Genomic DNA, 15,317 nt, shown 5'->3' with positions numbered 1-15,317 from the left:
CTAGCCGGATAATCAGCTCTAATGTGTCTTTCGGAGCAAAAATTAATATAAGACCCGGTCTTATATTACATGAGACCGGGTCTTATAGTAAAATAAGACTGGGTCTTATATTAATGTTTGCTCCAAAAGACGCATTAGAGTTGATTATCTGGCTAGGTCTTATTTTTGGGGAAACACGGTAGGACTGTCACTGTGTGTGACACAGGTGTCTGAGGCTCTGTTCCTTTTCCTTTGTTCTTTTTTCTTTGTTCCTCACACTGGATAGTCACAATTGACATATCATCAAGTTTGTTGATTCTTCCTTCTGCCTGTTCAACTCTGATTTTGAGCCCCTCTACTGACTTTTTCATTTCAGTTGTACTTTTCAACTCCAGAATTTATTTTTGATTCACTTATTATCTCTATTTGATGAGGCACTGTTCTCATACTTTCCTTTAGTTCTTTAGACATATTTTTAAATAGCTGATTTAAAGTTTTGTCTATAAAGTCCAACATCTAGGCTTCCCCTAGGACAGTTTCTACTGGATGCTGCTTCTTTTCCTGCATATGTGCCATTCTTTCTTGTTTCTTTGCATGCTTCATAATTTTTTTGTTAAAATCAAGATTCACCAATTTTTCTTGAATAAATGTTCCTTGGGTTAATTTCCTTTGGTTAATTTCCATAATTCTGCAAAAGTTGACTTTGACAATTCTTGCCAGTTTTCTCATTTCTTTTATGGAGGAGCATCTTTTAAGAAGTCCTATTCTCCAGGAACCTATATCTCAGAGGGCATTTAGAAAGAGGTTTTCATCCCCCGACCCCAAACAATTTTATGGAGAAGAGGGGTAAAAGAGTAAAACTTTGATAGTTAAATCTTAAGCCTCAAGTAGTGCTATAAATTGCAACCCTCTATATTTTTTTAAACCTGATTCTTTAAAATTAAAGACACAGAAAAAAAGTTTTTTATACATAACTTTATCATTTCAGCATCCAGAAAAAAATTTTGGATATAACATTCCAATAACCTAAATGAGATGTTATACACTCTTTTCTATAATGTACCTTTCTCATGTAAAAGCATGATGGCTGTTGTTCTGTGATAATACATTTAAAATAACAGTTTGATTAGGTACATGGACTATTTTTAAAGCTGAATGGGATGACACTGAACAGACTGCACCTGTAGCAATCTTTTCTGATATATATTTTACATTCTGCTAGAAAAATGCTGATCTGAACAGCCTAGTATGTTTGCATGCTTGTCCCATTATACTTTAGGTTTTATTTCTAGACTTGAAATCGTCATGTCAAATGCTGTTTCTTTTTCCTTTTTAAGTTTTAGGTTTAATCTTCTTTGTTTCCCCTGCCATTTAAGGACCTGCCCTGTGGTGAGGAGCATTTTTCTCTCTCTTTGAACAGAGATTCTGTCACTCAGTGACATCACTGCCATCGTTTAATGTACTGTCATACGCTGTTTATCACACAGTGCTCCTTCAGCACCTGGAGGAGGAACTCAGGGCCAAAGGAGAAACCATATTCAAAACTCCTGAAGAGCAGGAATATAAGACAGTCCTCCAGTCAAATATCGTTTTCTCAGAACTCCACCTTCCCTCTTTTCCCACATTGGGGCCACATAAGCATCAGACATCAGGGGAGAGGTCAGATTGTATTAATCATTTTCAACCAGGTCCCACTTACCACCCACAGCTTCCTGAGGCCACACTCAGTGACCAGGGCAGAAATACAGGTCCACATCTCTTTATCATCTAAAGAATTTAATGGCAATGGCCCTTCCAAAGAGATTGGTAGCTCTCCACTGGGCGGTTAGGGAGAAGCCCAGGTTCCCACCACTTCCAGTGGAGAAGTAAACTAAAGAATGAGAAAAGGCAGAGGTTCCAGGTGCCAGCATTTCTTGGTAACCAAGCCTGACCCGAAACCAAGAATTCTTAAGTACCAGACTCCCTTTCTCTTCGTTTGAAAAGATGTAAGATACAGGGTGAAATGCCAGACAGGCCTGGACTGAGAAGACAAATTCAAATTCTAGCACTGCTGGGTCACTAGCAGGTTTTGGAACTAGTCCTTGGCCAAAGCCTTGGGAGACACGCAGAATCTAAATTCCACCTATTTTGGGGCTGGTCCTGGTGGCTCAGGTGGTTGGAGCGCGGTGCTACTAACACTGAAGGCCGCCGGTTCGATTCCCACATAGGCCAGTGAGTTGCGCCCTCTACAACTAAGATTGTGAACAACGGCTCTCCCTGGAGCTGGGCTGCCGTGTGCTGCCATGGGCTATGTGCTGCCGTGGGCTACCTGTGTGTCGCATGAGAGGCCAGCGGCCAGCGTGAGTGGCCAGCAGTGAGCTGCTGTGTGCTGCCGTGGGCTACCGAATGCCGCCATGAGTGGACAGTGGCCAGTGTGAGCGGCCGGCAGCCGGGGAGAACTGCCGTGAGCTGCTGTAAGCGGCCGACCCACGACTAGTGACCGACTGCCTCAGCCGGGGGGGCAAGTGCAAGGCTCAGAATACCAGCATGGGCCAGGGAGCTGTGTCTTACACTAGACTGAGAGACAGAGGCTTGAATTGGAGGATGGGGAGAGGCGGAAGAAAGGGGGGGAAAATAAATAAATACATTCCACTTATTTTGTATTTTAATTTCACCTATTTTGTGGCCATAGTGCATAAGAAATAAGGTCTTAAATAGATGAATTGAATCCAGTCACCTGGTATAGCAATCTGGGTGGAGAAGTGCCTGATTAGGCAATGTGATGCTTCAGTCTGGGGCACCTGAGCTGTGTGACCATCCCATTGGGGGCAAAATGGCAATGAGTCAGGCTTGGCCTCGCAGTTGGATTCAAAGGCCACGATCTAGTGTCATCCTGGCCAGGAAGCTCTTGAATTATAAAGAAATGTTATCCAGTTGAGAAAATTTCCAAAAGTTGCTTAGGAAGGTAATGTACTGTAATTTGAGATCATGTCATTATTTCTTTATTAGGTAAGCTTCTTTAATTCCAGGAAGATATAGCATTAAGAATAAACATGCCTAAGAAAATAAAAATTATAGCATTTATAATTTCATGTTAAGAAAACTATGTGTACCGGTATCTGTTACTTTATGCACTTTAATATTCAAGGGAATTTGATCTGTTCAGATAATAAGTCAGTCTCAAGATTCCAATTAAAATATGTAAGTAAGTGGTTTAGACTTGTGATTTTAAGTAGGAATTTTAAAATCAGTATTGGCAGATGAAAAATAAGCATGTAAAAAGCACAACATCAACACCAAGGAAATAAAAAGACTGACTGTCCCCAGGGTTGGAGAAGATATATGGAGGGGCTGGCACCCTCATACAATGCTGGTGGAAATGCAAAATGGTACAGCCACTTTGGAAGACGGTTGGGCAGTTTAAGTTAAACACACACCCACCATATGATTCAGCCACTGCACTCCTACACATTGCCCCAGAGACAAGGAATATACGTCCATATAAAGACTCGTACACAAACACATCCATAGCAGCTTTATTTACAATCGCCAAAAACTGGAAACTGAAATGACCAACAACAGGTGAATGAATGGATAAACAAATTATGGGATATACACAGAATGGAATGCCGCTCAGCAATAAAAAGGAAGAACTATTGAGACATGCAACAAATCTGAAACCAGATGCTGCGTGAAAGAAGCACCACAAAAAAGGATACACACTCTGATCCCATCTATGTAAAATTCCAGAAAATGCAAACTAATCTCAAGTCACAGAAAGCAGTTCAGTGGTTACTTGGGGATGGGGGAAGCAGATGGGGGGGGGGGGGAAGGATTACAAAGGGGCACGGGGACACTTCTGGAGGTGATGGATGTGTTCTATCTTAATTGTGGTAATGGTTTCACCAGTGTATCCACGTCAAAAATTATACATTGTTTAAATATGTGCAATTTATTATGTCAAAAATACCTCAATAGAATTGTTTTAAATAATAAAACATAAAGCAGTATAAGAATGTTTAAGAAAATGTAAGAGAGCTTAATTTATTAGATTTACAGGAATTATTTATTAGGACTATTTGTTAATCAGGCAATTGGAAGTTTTAAAATAATTAAAGGAAGTTGAATGCACTTTGTAAATTCAATTTAAATTTTTCAAATGAGTTAAAGTTTGCAAATGAGATCAAGTATTATTAATCAAAAGTCTCCTTCAAAATGATTATTAAAGTTTCCTAGAATCATAAATAGAAAGAAAGATTTATAGGCTACACTTAAAAGCTAAACTTGAAAGACTAGCCGTTAAAGAACTAGATTTTTGAATCGGTAACTTTAACAAGTTGAAAATCAAGTTTTTTTCAAAGAAACTTCTGAATAATCTTCGCATTACACAAAAACCCAGGGTTGGGATAGTGTGTGGCATCCAAAGTCTGGCCCAGACATGCCAGTCCCCAGTCACCTGAAACTCACCAAGTCCCTCTAAACCTCAGTTTCCTCATCATACAAGAGGAACGTTTTCTAGAACAAATAATACATGTGTTATTTATGGTTGAATATCAACAAATTTCATATTGATCAACAGCACATTCGTTAGTAAAAGCACTTGGAGAAGCAGACAGTGATGGGCAAATATAAGAGGTTGGCAGCATGATATCACTCCACAGTAACTGCAGCCTTTCCCAGACCTTGAGCTGGTCAGTGAGACACATAGGAAAGGTGACATACGTATCCTCAGAGACTAAGCATGACTCAGCATTCCGATCACGGAATTTTCCCAGACGCCTCAGCCGGGGATGGATACCATCAGGAAAGGAGCTGTCACACGCGGAGATTAGCCCCATTCTACACGCAGCTGGTGGAAATGTACTTTTAGAGCAGCCTCAGACACCCCGGTCCCTCCTCCCGCCTCTGGCCTACAGGGAAATCAGGATAAGGAGGTAAGGGGCAGCAGCGATGCAAGGATGCTGGGATGACCTGGGTTATGCATTCCGGTATAATACTTACAAAAAAAAAAAAAAAGCCCACATGCACCTCCCTCCGGGACCACCAAGGACACAGCAAGGGAGGTCAGCGACCTTCGGCGGAGTCTCAGTTATGGTGAGGAAGCAAAGCTCAGGGGCTCAGAGGGCTGACGAGCCAAACAGCTGGCACAGATTAGGGAGAAGGCAGTCCTTCTTGGCGACTCATTTCCATGGATTTGGGGGAAGACATGCTATAAAAGATGGTGCTCTTAACAAGGGGCTGGGGGAGGGGATCAGAAGCTGGAATTCTGCTAATCAGCCTTCTCTGGGCCCCAATTTCTCAGCTGCATAAGATAGCTGGTTTGGGGGCCTTCACTCAACTCCCCACCATGCCTCACAGGGATGCAAGTCAGAGCAGAAACATTCAACTCCGTTAACCAAGAAGAGGAGGACAAGAGAAAGGAGAGAACAAGGCAGTGGGCACCTGGTGGAGGGCGGAGTCCATCCAAAGTCTGGAGCCATTTCCAGCCATACCCACCTGCCTGACTCTGCCAGCTCCGCTAAGCAGACTCCATCGTAGAGTGGAGCCTGGGCGCTGCTGGCCCGAGACATAGGATGAGGGAGGATTGTGGGAAAATCTCAGGAAGGAGAACTGCTGGGTCATGGAGGGTCGCCTGAGGAAAATCCCTACACAATGGGTGGAGAGCTAGGAAAAAAATCCCTGTGCAGAGGAATCCACGCTCTGAGCACTGAACATGAGCTCTGGGGAAAACTGTCCCGGAGCCACAAAGTGCCCAGGGCACCTGGCTGTGAAATGGGGGTGGCAGCTGGCCTGCCTTTGGATGAAGGAAAGAATGTTACCAGTGTCTGAAACTTGGGGGGAATGGGAGACAGAGGAGCGTGCCTGGCTAGGGTGTTCACGGGAAGCAGCTGCAGGAGACAAGCCTGAACCATCAGGGGGACCCGGCCAGAGGGCTGTGGAATTTGGGCTGAATGCACCCGGCTCAGCGCCATCCGGGGAAACCTAACAAACAGTAGGTTACACAGGGCAGTGCTGCCTGCACACTCTGTGGGAGGAAGAAGGGACAATTCCTCCTTCACCCCTTTGTCACTGTGACTCCCAAAGTCTGAGCGTCACTGTCTGGAAACACGGGTCAAGTGTTTCTCCAGCCAGTGGACAGAGCCCCAGGCTCCTCCGAGTCCCTCCCGGCCTGCACCTGCTCTCCACACCGACGCCAGGGTCTTCTGAGAGGCTTCCCGGCTCTAGAGATGTTTCCTCTGCTCCTAGAAGCCTGCCACCCTCCCCATGACCAGTGTTCCGAGCCACACCCTTCCAGAAGTAGGGCTTCCTGCTGAGACTGGCCACCAGTCAATCAGGGCAAGCAGAGAGCCAGATGTGACTTCCCCTGAGAAAACTAACGGAGACCTGGAACACACAGGGACTGCCGGTATTTTCCAAACATCAGAGCTGGGCCTTTTTGATTGACTGAGCTTGATAACTGACATGCCAGGACAGCTAACACCTCCAGCGGCTCCTGAACAAGACCCACATGCATCCCACCGACCTGGATTCAGGCCCAGGACTTACCCTGGGCGTCTTGTCAGTTCTCAGAAGGCAGGCGCTATCTGAAGAAAAAGAAAAAGCAGTGTTATCCTCATTTCTCCAGGCACTCCCCAGAGAACCTAGATTTAGAACCCAGAGAACAACTGTTACTTTGCTTCTATCTCAGGGAAGCTGGGGGATGGGGGGCGGCACCCCAGCTCTGTTGTCCACTGCCTGGGCTCCCCCATTGCTGCTCTGCCACCCCAAAACCTGTGAAGTGGGAATAATATCAACACCCATCTCGTAGGGTTCCCGATGAGTTAACACACACTGGCACCATGCCTGGTACAGAGGGCACAGACGTTAGCCAGTGTGCTTAGTAAGAAGCATTCTAAGTAAAATCCTTTTCTGGCACCCACGACACAAGAACATGAAGTTCTAGAAACTTTCATTGTTGTATCTGAAGCTCTTTCTCTTCCTGCACACTGCCATCCAGCCCCAGGCCCACTTCCTTCTGCACGGCTGTCTCCAATCCTTCAGGAGCTCCCTCCCCTCCAGACTCTCCAAGTCTGGTTCCTATCTCATTACGCACTTGCCACTAATTAAGAACCGTCTTTCGTGACCCGAGAGTTGATGTGTCTATTTCCCCAACTATTTCCTCAGATCCTTTCCTGCAGAGATCGCTCACACACCTAAGAGTATATCCGGTGTTGAAACCCATGGGAGCGCATATTTGGTGGTTCATGACCACTTTTGGCAGTTTACCGATTGCTTTGTTTTGGAAAGGCCACACCTGTCACTCAGCTCTAGCCACTGGTCAATAAAGAACAAAACAGAGACACAGGCCAGCAAGCCATCAAGGAACTGAATCCATGTTCTGAGGACACCAGATGCCTTGGTAGATTATGTCAAGGCTGAAAATGAATGTTTGGGGCATTCAATTCAATCAAATATTTACTGGGCATATACCTTGCCCAAGGCACCACGCCAGAAAACATGGGCTCTGCTCCCCAAGTGTCAGAAAGCAAGTTGTTAGGGGCTAAGAGAGGATAAAAACAGGATAATACACGAAAGGGACCCACCCAGGGACTCAGCCTGACAGTCTGGGGCGGACCCCAGGTGGACTGTTCCCCAGCTGTCTGGGGGAGTTAGTTCACCCACCGTTCCTCACCTGTCAGCGAGGAGTTAACAGTCCCTTTGTTGTAGGGCTGTTGTGACAACCAGATAATACCCGTAAGGAGCTACCACAACACAGTAAGAGCTCAAGAAAGGTTGACTTTTATTATGCATAACAACACATCATTCCTTATCATATTAGTAAAAGAGAGAAGCCATGTCCAATGGAATAGATTTGGCAAGGCTTAATGCAGGTAAGCCTGAAGAATTTTGACAGGACAAGAAGTCCTGCAGAGAACAAAGGTCACCAGGGACATTGAGAGCAGAGGGACACTGAAAACCAAGTTTGGGGCAACAATGAATAGTCTCCAACGAGGGCTGAGGTAGAAGAGGGTGCCCGTAGGGTCAAATGGAAGAAAAAGCCCAATAGGTGGGATCACGCATTCTCATTTAACAGGTAAGAGGAAATGGTTTATTCTTTGTATCATTTTCCCATCTCCCACTGTAAGACCCCACTCCTTTGGCAGTTTGGCAAAGTACCCACAGCTGAGACTAGAGGCAGCTGAGACAAAGAGGTGAAGGGACGGTCGGCCAGGCCCAGGGGGTTTCAGAGTGAGCAGGCAAACGCCCCACTTCTTTGAAGGTCGTCTCCAGATGACAAACTTGCCCCCAAAGAGCACGCTTTTTGGCCATGGGAAGCAGGAGCTGTTCAGAAGAGGTAAGCTGCTACCGGGTGGCAGCCAGAGAGAAGGCCACACTAGTCCTCAAGGGAAATGTTCACCTGACTGAGGCATCCAGCTCATGCGAGGAGCAGCAGAGAGAGGTCTGGGCCTGCCCAGGCCTTCCTCCCAGACTCACTGACATAGGACAAAATTCCTGCAGTCCCCAAACATGAGCCCTTTCCTGGCACCCCAACTGCCACTCTTCCCTCCTTTCAATATGAGCCATTTCCGACTAAGTCATCCAAAACATTGTCAAGCACCTACTTGTTCTGGCACTGTGTTCGGAGCTGTGATGACACAGGGAGGAGGAACGCAGAGAATTGCAACTTGGAATGAGACCTGGACCTGAGGTCCAGCCCTGCCATGGTCCCGGAGCCTCCGGGAGCCATGCGGGGAGGACAGGCACCCTGCACGGCACATGGGGACTGGGGTACTGAAAGTGAGACAAGGAGGGAACGAGGAGGAGAACGAAAGGGCAAGAGGCCTGTACTGGCACATCGAAGGCAGGACGGATCAACCGAGACCACAGCCACCAGGGCAAACCTCCCCGGGGTGATCCCAGAGGTGAGAACTGGCGCAGAGAAGGTCACTCGAGCTGGAGCAAGCTTCAGCAGAGAGAGATAAGGCTCAGATGGGACTTGGGGGTAAACTGCAGAAACTTTGGATGACAGCCTAATTCAATTCAGCAAATCAGTATTGAGCAACTACAGTGAACAAAGCTCCTTCCCACAGGGCAGGGCAGCCAGCCACTAAGAAACAGGAGGCCTGCTCCCACGTGGCTTCTAGAGCACAAACAGATGCAACCTGTAGCTCAGGCCTTACAAAGTGCCCTGGCCTTGTTACATCTCCTGTAGAGGCAAGACGTCTTCACAGCCTCCAAGCCAACTTCTCACACTCACCTGGGAAGTGCTATTTTTCCCCATCCCCCTTTCACCTTCTTCAGCTTTCCTCTTGCAAGTTCTACTTGCTTAAAACTCACCTCTCCTTCATAATATAACCTCGGCTCCTCAAATCCGATCACTGCTTCTTCACTGCAGGCTCCAGAGGAATCAAAAGAGGCTCAGACTCACCCCATCCACAAAGCCTTCCCCAATCCATCCCCACCCAGCTTTCATTTGGATGGAGGCTGGTGGTGGTGGTGGTGATGGTGGCAATGGGTGGTCCGTCTCCGCACGACCTTGGACAAGCAACCTCACCTCTCTGAGCCTCAGTTTCCTATTCTGCAAGTTGAGGACACTCCGTCCATTTCTCCTCTCCCTGGCCTTACTGTGTGGCTTGACCTGATTTATGGGCCCCTACTGAACCTCCACTTCCTGGTTCTCCTCGTCCTCTTCGGGGCCATACCACATCCACTCAGGCTCTCTACATACATCTGAGACATGCTGACTTGCTGCTTGAGTTCTATTTCTTCTTGTCTCCCCCAATCAGTCTGTTGGCAGTTCTAGGACAAGGATTAATCTCCCAAGTCTTCTCTCAGTGCCCAGTCTAGGGATCTGAACACGGTAGGTGTGCAAAAGAAGGCAATTAAGAGTTCAAAGAGTTAAGATGGAGGCAGGCAGAAAAGCTGTAGCTCTGAGTTATCAGAAAGGCTGAGCACATCCACCCCCAGCACAAGTATTTGCATCACAGGCAGGGGAAGGGTGACATGGGGAAGCCAGGGCTGCTGGTAGCAGTGGGTAAGGGAGCAACAGAGAAGGCAAAAACTTCTTGGTAGACTTGGGGGCTCTAGTTGTGATCTGGCAAATAGGGGCACCTCTTTGAGCCTCAGTTATCTCAGAATGGGGATAATGAGCCCTGCCCTACTTTCTCACAAAATGAACAGACATTCAGATTTGTAAGAATGTCAAAGCTGTCAGGGACCTAGGGGCCTGGCCTAACCCCAGCATTTGTGAGACGAGAAAGGAGCTCCCCAAAAGTGAGACAACTCACTCTACACAAAGCAAGTCGGCTGAGAGGAACCTGCATAGCAGGTCCACGACCAGGAGGGCACTTCCCCGACCACCTGCTGCTGCCCCCTTGTCCCAGCCTAGTGCACTTTGTAAACTGCTAAAAGCTGTGTAAATAACGGGCTGAGCCAAGCCCCACCTCCTCCTAATTAAAGAGCCCTGGGCGAATCACTGCTTCTGTGCACCTCAAGCTTCATCACCTGAAACTAAGTGGAACTGAAAATACCCCACAGGGTAACTAAGAGGATCCCACGGAGGCGCCTGGAACACGGAAAACCCTCGCCTTACACGTCAGGGCTTTCTTCAGAACTGAGCAACTTACAGTATGATGGGGGAAAACTTGGGCTCCCGATTTTGACACACCCGGGTTTGAACCCTCAGGGACCCAGCGCAAGGCATTTGGGGATCCGTGCGTCAGTTTCTCCATCTGCAAAATGGGCCCGAGAGCGGGACTAAGGCCGTTGGCGGGCGCCAGAGGTGCGGGGTAGACAAGGCCCGGCTGCGCCCGAGCCGGAGAGATGCTCTAGGGGCCGCCGGCAGGGGACGCGGGAGAGAGCGGGTCCCCAGAGCGAGTGGGCGGGGGGAGGGGCCCGGGCCTATAGCCCCCGCCGGAGGGGGAGGGGAGGCGCGGTGCAAGTCGCGTCGCGCACTGCGCGCTGATGTCTCCTCCAGCCGTCACTGGTGGAGCCCGCACCGCCTTAGCGCGCACGACCCTTACATAAGCGTCCCCCACAGCGGCGCCGGCGTACGCCCACCCACTCCGACCCTCCGCAGGAAAAAGAAAGTGCGCAGCGCTGCCGATACTCACCTCCTCCACGCTGCCGCAAGTCGTCGCCACCGCCTCTACGGACGCTACCTCCACTGACAGAGAGCAGCTGCGGTCTCCGCGCAACCAAACTTGCTGCAGTCCCGGACCCGCCTTAAGACTTCCTATTGGTTCAGTCAGCCCAACCCCTCCTATTATTGGACAACGGCCTCTGTCACTCACCACTCCCCCTCTAGAGTCCTCCCTACGCCCGTCTGCCCATCACGTTTAAGCCTTGGCGCCGCACGTCAGCCCCGCCCCTCGCGTCCCCGGCGGGCCCCCGGATTGGTGACGAGACTGGAAGAGCCCGCCCCTGGCGCACCACCGCCTACTCCCAAATCCACAGAATCCCACGTGGGCAGCACAGCCGGGGCCGCAGCCCGCAATAGGCGGAAGTGGCCAGGCTCTGATACGCCGTGATTGGCTGTCGGCGGGGGTGGGGATGTGCGATTCATTCACCCGAGTAGCACGTGTCTCCCAAAGCCGCAAGTATAACAGATCACACGGGAGTTTAGGGATCTGAGCAAGACGCAAATACACGCAAGCGGACGGCGGAGAGGTCGGAGGAAAAGGGTTTGCGAAGGACAGGAGGAAGGAGATGGCGCTTGTGCCACAGGGGTTAACGTGATTGTGTCTTCAGCAGCTGTGGGGATGGCGGTGATGGGCAGGAGTCCGTCTCCGTGTGACCTTGGACAAGCAATCTCACCTCTCTGAGCCTCAGTTTCCTATTCTGCAAGTTGAAGTCACTCAGGACCTAGAGGGTTTATAAGGCTTGGTTGAACGGAAAGCTTCATAAACTGGGCTCTGTGCCAACCAGGGGATAGGGGAGTGACCAAAACAAATCAAAATCTCCACCTTCCACTGAGAGAAGACAGCGATAAACAAATAAAATACGCGGTGCATCAGAGGATAATCGAGGCACGGAGAAAAAATAATCTGCTTCCAGACAGTTGGGAGGATCAAGGACTATGAGAACATCTTATTAATTAAAAGTTGCTTATTGAGAATGGGGAGATATTGCAACTCCATGCTCTTCTCTGACTATGTTGTGTCTGCTGTGTTTGTCTCTCCAACTTCCTTGTCCTTCCGTCCACCTATCTGGCTGAATTCCAACCGACATAGGGTCAATCCGACATAGTTATTTTCGTAGCAAAAAAAGGATTAAAATCCCAATTCTCCAGATTCACATATTCATTTGATTAACAAACACCTCCTGAGCACATACTGTGGGTATGTACACGAGAATTCCTCCTTTTCCAGCGGCAGGGATTCTACCCTGCTCCCTCTCACCTCACTCCTGGGCATCCTCAAGACAAGGTCTTACACGCAGCAAGGGCTCACTGGTAAGTACATCTGGACAGCCCACCCCAGTTTGCAGCCTTCCATATATCTAAGGCTCACTATAGCCTTAAATGGCACCAGCCACGGAAGTCTCAGAACCACCTTAGGAAACAGATTCTGAGTGTCTCATTCATTTCAAGGCACATATTTATTTTCCCCACATTTTAACCCCTCTGACATGGTAGTGTGTCTTCCCACAAATGGACAGAGGGTATTTTTCTTAATGATGTATAAAGTGATGCTGGCTTTCCACCAAGGCCATCTTAGATTTGATGAAATAAGGTATTATCCCCATTTATAGCTGAGAAACTATAGGCACGTGAGGTTAAGCCACTCACTCAATGTATATAGACACCATGTGAGCGTGCAAGGCTTTCAACTCGGGCCATGTGATGGGTTTAGAATCCAGGTCTCAGGTGAGCAGCCTCCATGATGACTCCCAATGGTCCTGCCTCCAGGTGTCCGTGCTCTCGTGGGATCCCTTCCCTTGGGTGCCGACTGGACCTGGTGACTCACTTTGAAGGAATAGAATGTAGCAAAAGTGATGGGACGTCACTTCTGCAATTAAGTTCCCCCAAAGACTGTGGCTTCTGTCTGCCTGCCTGCCATCTCCTGCCCTCTCACTTGCTGGCTCTGAGTCAAGCCAACTGCCACATAGTGAGCTGTTCCTGGGAGAGGCCCACATGGCAACAGTCAACAACCCACAGGAAACAGAGGCCCTCAGTGCAACAACCTGCAAGGAACCGAGTCCTGCCAACAACTGTTGGAGTGACCTTGGAGGCAGATCCACCCCCAGTTGAACCTTGAGATGACCGCAGCCCCCTGACTGGAGCCTGCAGGGTCCCTGAGCCAGAGGCCCGGCTAAGTCATGCCTGGATTCCTGACCTGGAAACTGTGAGGTCATACTCCTGTGAGTATTGCTTTAAGCAACTAAATTGTGGGGTAAATTGTTGTGCAACAATAGACATAGTCTCCAATATTTAAAACTAAGTACTTACTGTCATGTCCTGGGGACACAGAGATGAAAAAACGTGTGCTGGCCTTCAGGGGACACCCAGTGTGTAACTGCTGCTACTGTGTATTTTGGGTGGGCTGGAGAAGGAACTGCCTCCCTAACCTGGGCTGACGAGTCTGTCAGGCAGGCTTCCAGGGGAGATGTCAGGACGCAGGATCTGGAAAGGTGAGTAAGAGCTTGCCTGGTGAGGAAGGTAGGGAGGCAGGGGGGAGGGGAGGAAGAGAATACGGATTTGGAAATTTATAAAATTACACACTTGGCAAGAGGGTATTCGGCAGCTACATGCTTGACCCAAGAGCAAGTGAGTCACCCCAAGGCCTTTCAGAAGTAGGGGAGTGAGCAAGCTCCTCCGGGCTCTGACTTTGGTGAGAGCGGGGATTGGAGTTGACTGTGCTGGGGTCAGAACATTGAAGATTGTGTCATGGTTCTGTTGCTTTATAAGCAGGGTCAGGGTTGGCCTGTGGGTTAGCCTTCAGACATGTCAGAGTTGGAATGAAGAGGCCTGGGTACGGATCACAGCCACCTTTGGGACAGGCTGGGGCACACGACTAGGGCCCTTTTCTCCATTCTCCCCTTGACGCTGGCCCTGCCTCATCTCCTCTGGCTACGAGCTGAGCTGGTGACTAGTAAGAGCCTCTGCACCCAAGAAAGGCCTAGAAACAGAGAGAGGAAAGTGAGCAAGGCCAGGCCCAGGGAGAAGCTGGGACAAGCCAAGAGTTGCAGCCAGGACTTCCCGGACCCCAGACAGGGGTGCCCTGGGCAGCAGCCCAAACACAGAGGAGGCAGAACACCTGGCTTCCGGTCCTGACTCTGCCACCAACACAGCAGGAGAACAATAGTTGAAGCATGGGCTTTAGAACCAGGTAGACTGGGGCGGGAGTCCCAGCTCTGTCACTTACCGGGCACGCTCTCTGGCCAGGTGCCTAATTTCTCTGAGCCTCAGTTTCCTGATCTATAAAAGAAGGATAGCAATGCTTATCTCATAAGACTATCATGAGATTTAAATGAAATACATGGAGGAACAAAAAAGTATGCTCAGAAAATAGCAGTTAAAACAAAAAGATGTTTGAGGTCCTTTTCAGCCCTCAGATTCTGTCATTCTGAGCATCTGCTGGTCCAGCCCAAGTGCCTTTCTCTTGCCTATCTTGGGAGAAAGAACTGCTGCTGGTAGTCTTGCTTTTAGAGGCATCTGCAGTCATGATTTCATTTCATTTTCATAACAACCCATTTTACAGATGACAAGACTGACTGAAAGTGGAAAGGATTTGCCCGAGATAAGCAACACCATCAACTCACTTTTTGAGCACCTGTTATGCCCCAGGCCCTGTGCTGGCACGGCATATCACATCCAGTCCTATGTGCAATGGTGGGGCAAAGGTGTCATGGCCTCCATATGGAGAAGAGAAGGTATCTTCACACCAAAAGTCGAAGGAGGCAACTCCATAGACTATAACAGAATTTATTGTAGGGTAATCTAGTTACGGGAAGATTGGACCGGAGCCAACAGCCAGCCCAGCAGTTCTGCGCAGATTATTCTCCGCTGAGGACTTCTGTTGTTGTCCTGTTTTTATAATATAACTCAGTACTATTGATTGACAAGACAAAGAGACAAAGAATGCAGCGGCACCAGGGGCCACACCACCCGGTGGTAGATACTGTCACCAGTTTGATATTCATCCTGGCCATTACGTACAAAAGTATTATTTATGGATACATTTTAGGGAACATGGATCATTATTAATTAGAAGTCTTTGATATGCTTGCTAAGGTTGGTCGAAGGTCACAGTAAGAAAGGACACAAAGATGGAGTCAGTTTTGGTTCACATCTACATCTATACATCCTCACAATTCCCTGAGTTCTCATTCTCGCTACAAAAGAGGAAATAGAGGGGCGGCCAGATGGCTAGAGCGGG

At 48.6% G+C, this 15,317-nt stretch overlaps 1 protein-coding gene and 1 long non-coding RNA gene across 4 annotated transcripts in view; both read right to left on the bottom strand.

Annotated features, from left to right (window-relative positions):
• PC (pyruvate carboxylase) overlaps positions 1-11,181 on the bottom strand; it is a 92,917-nt gene extending 81,736 nt beyond the window's left edge. The window contains exons 1-3 of one of the 3 annotated variants that reach the window (XM_033121618.1): positions 11,052-11,109; positions 10,566-10,670; positions 6,505-6,542 (exon numbers count right to left, since the gene is read on the bottom strand). The gene's annotated coding sequence lies outside the window, so the exon portion shown is untranslated. Of the gene's footprint in view, positions 1-6,481; positions 6,543-10,565; positions 10,671-11,051 lie in introns of all 3 variants that reach the window. The other 2 variants (XM_033121621.1, XM_033121616.1) reach the window with 2 other exon arrangements.
• A 1,216-nt stretch (positions 11,182-12,397) lies between these two features.
• LOC117031201 (uncharacterized) lies at positions 12,398-14,354 on the bottom strand. Its single transcript, XR_004424479.1, has 3 exons — positions 14,304-14,354; positions 13,388-13,561; positions 12,398-12,904 (listed from the first exon to the last, which is right to left on the bottom strand). It is a non-coding gene; the product is annotated as an uncharacterized LOC117031201 (long non-coding RNA).
• Between the last annotated feature and the right edge of the window lie 963 nt (positions 14,355-15,317).

This window comes from Rhinolophus ferrumequinum, chromosome 11 (genome assembly GCF_004115265.2).
Source record: "Rhinolophus ferrumequinum isolate MPI-CBG mRhiFer1 chromosome 11, mRhiFer1_v1.p, whole genome shotgun sequence".
NCBI lineage: Eukaryota > Metazoa > Chordata > Mammalia > Chiroptera > Rhinolophidae > Rhinolophus > Rhinolophus ferrumequinum.
The sequence above is the reverse complement of the archived record's forward strand: the minus strand, read 5'-3'. Positions and strand labels throughout refer to the sequence as shown.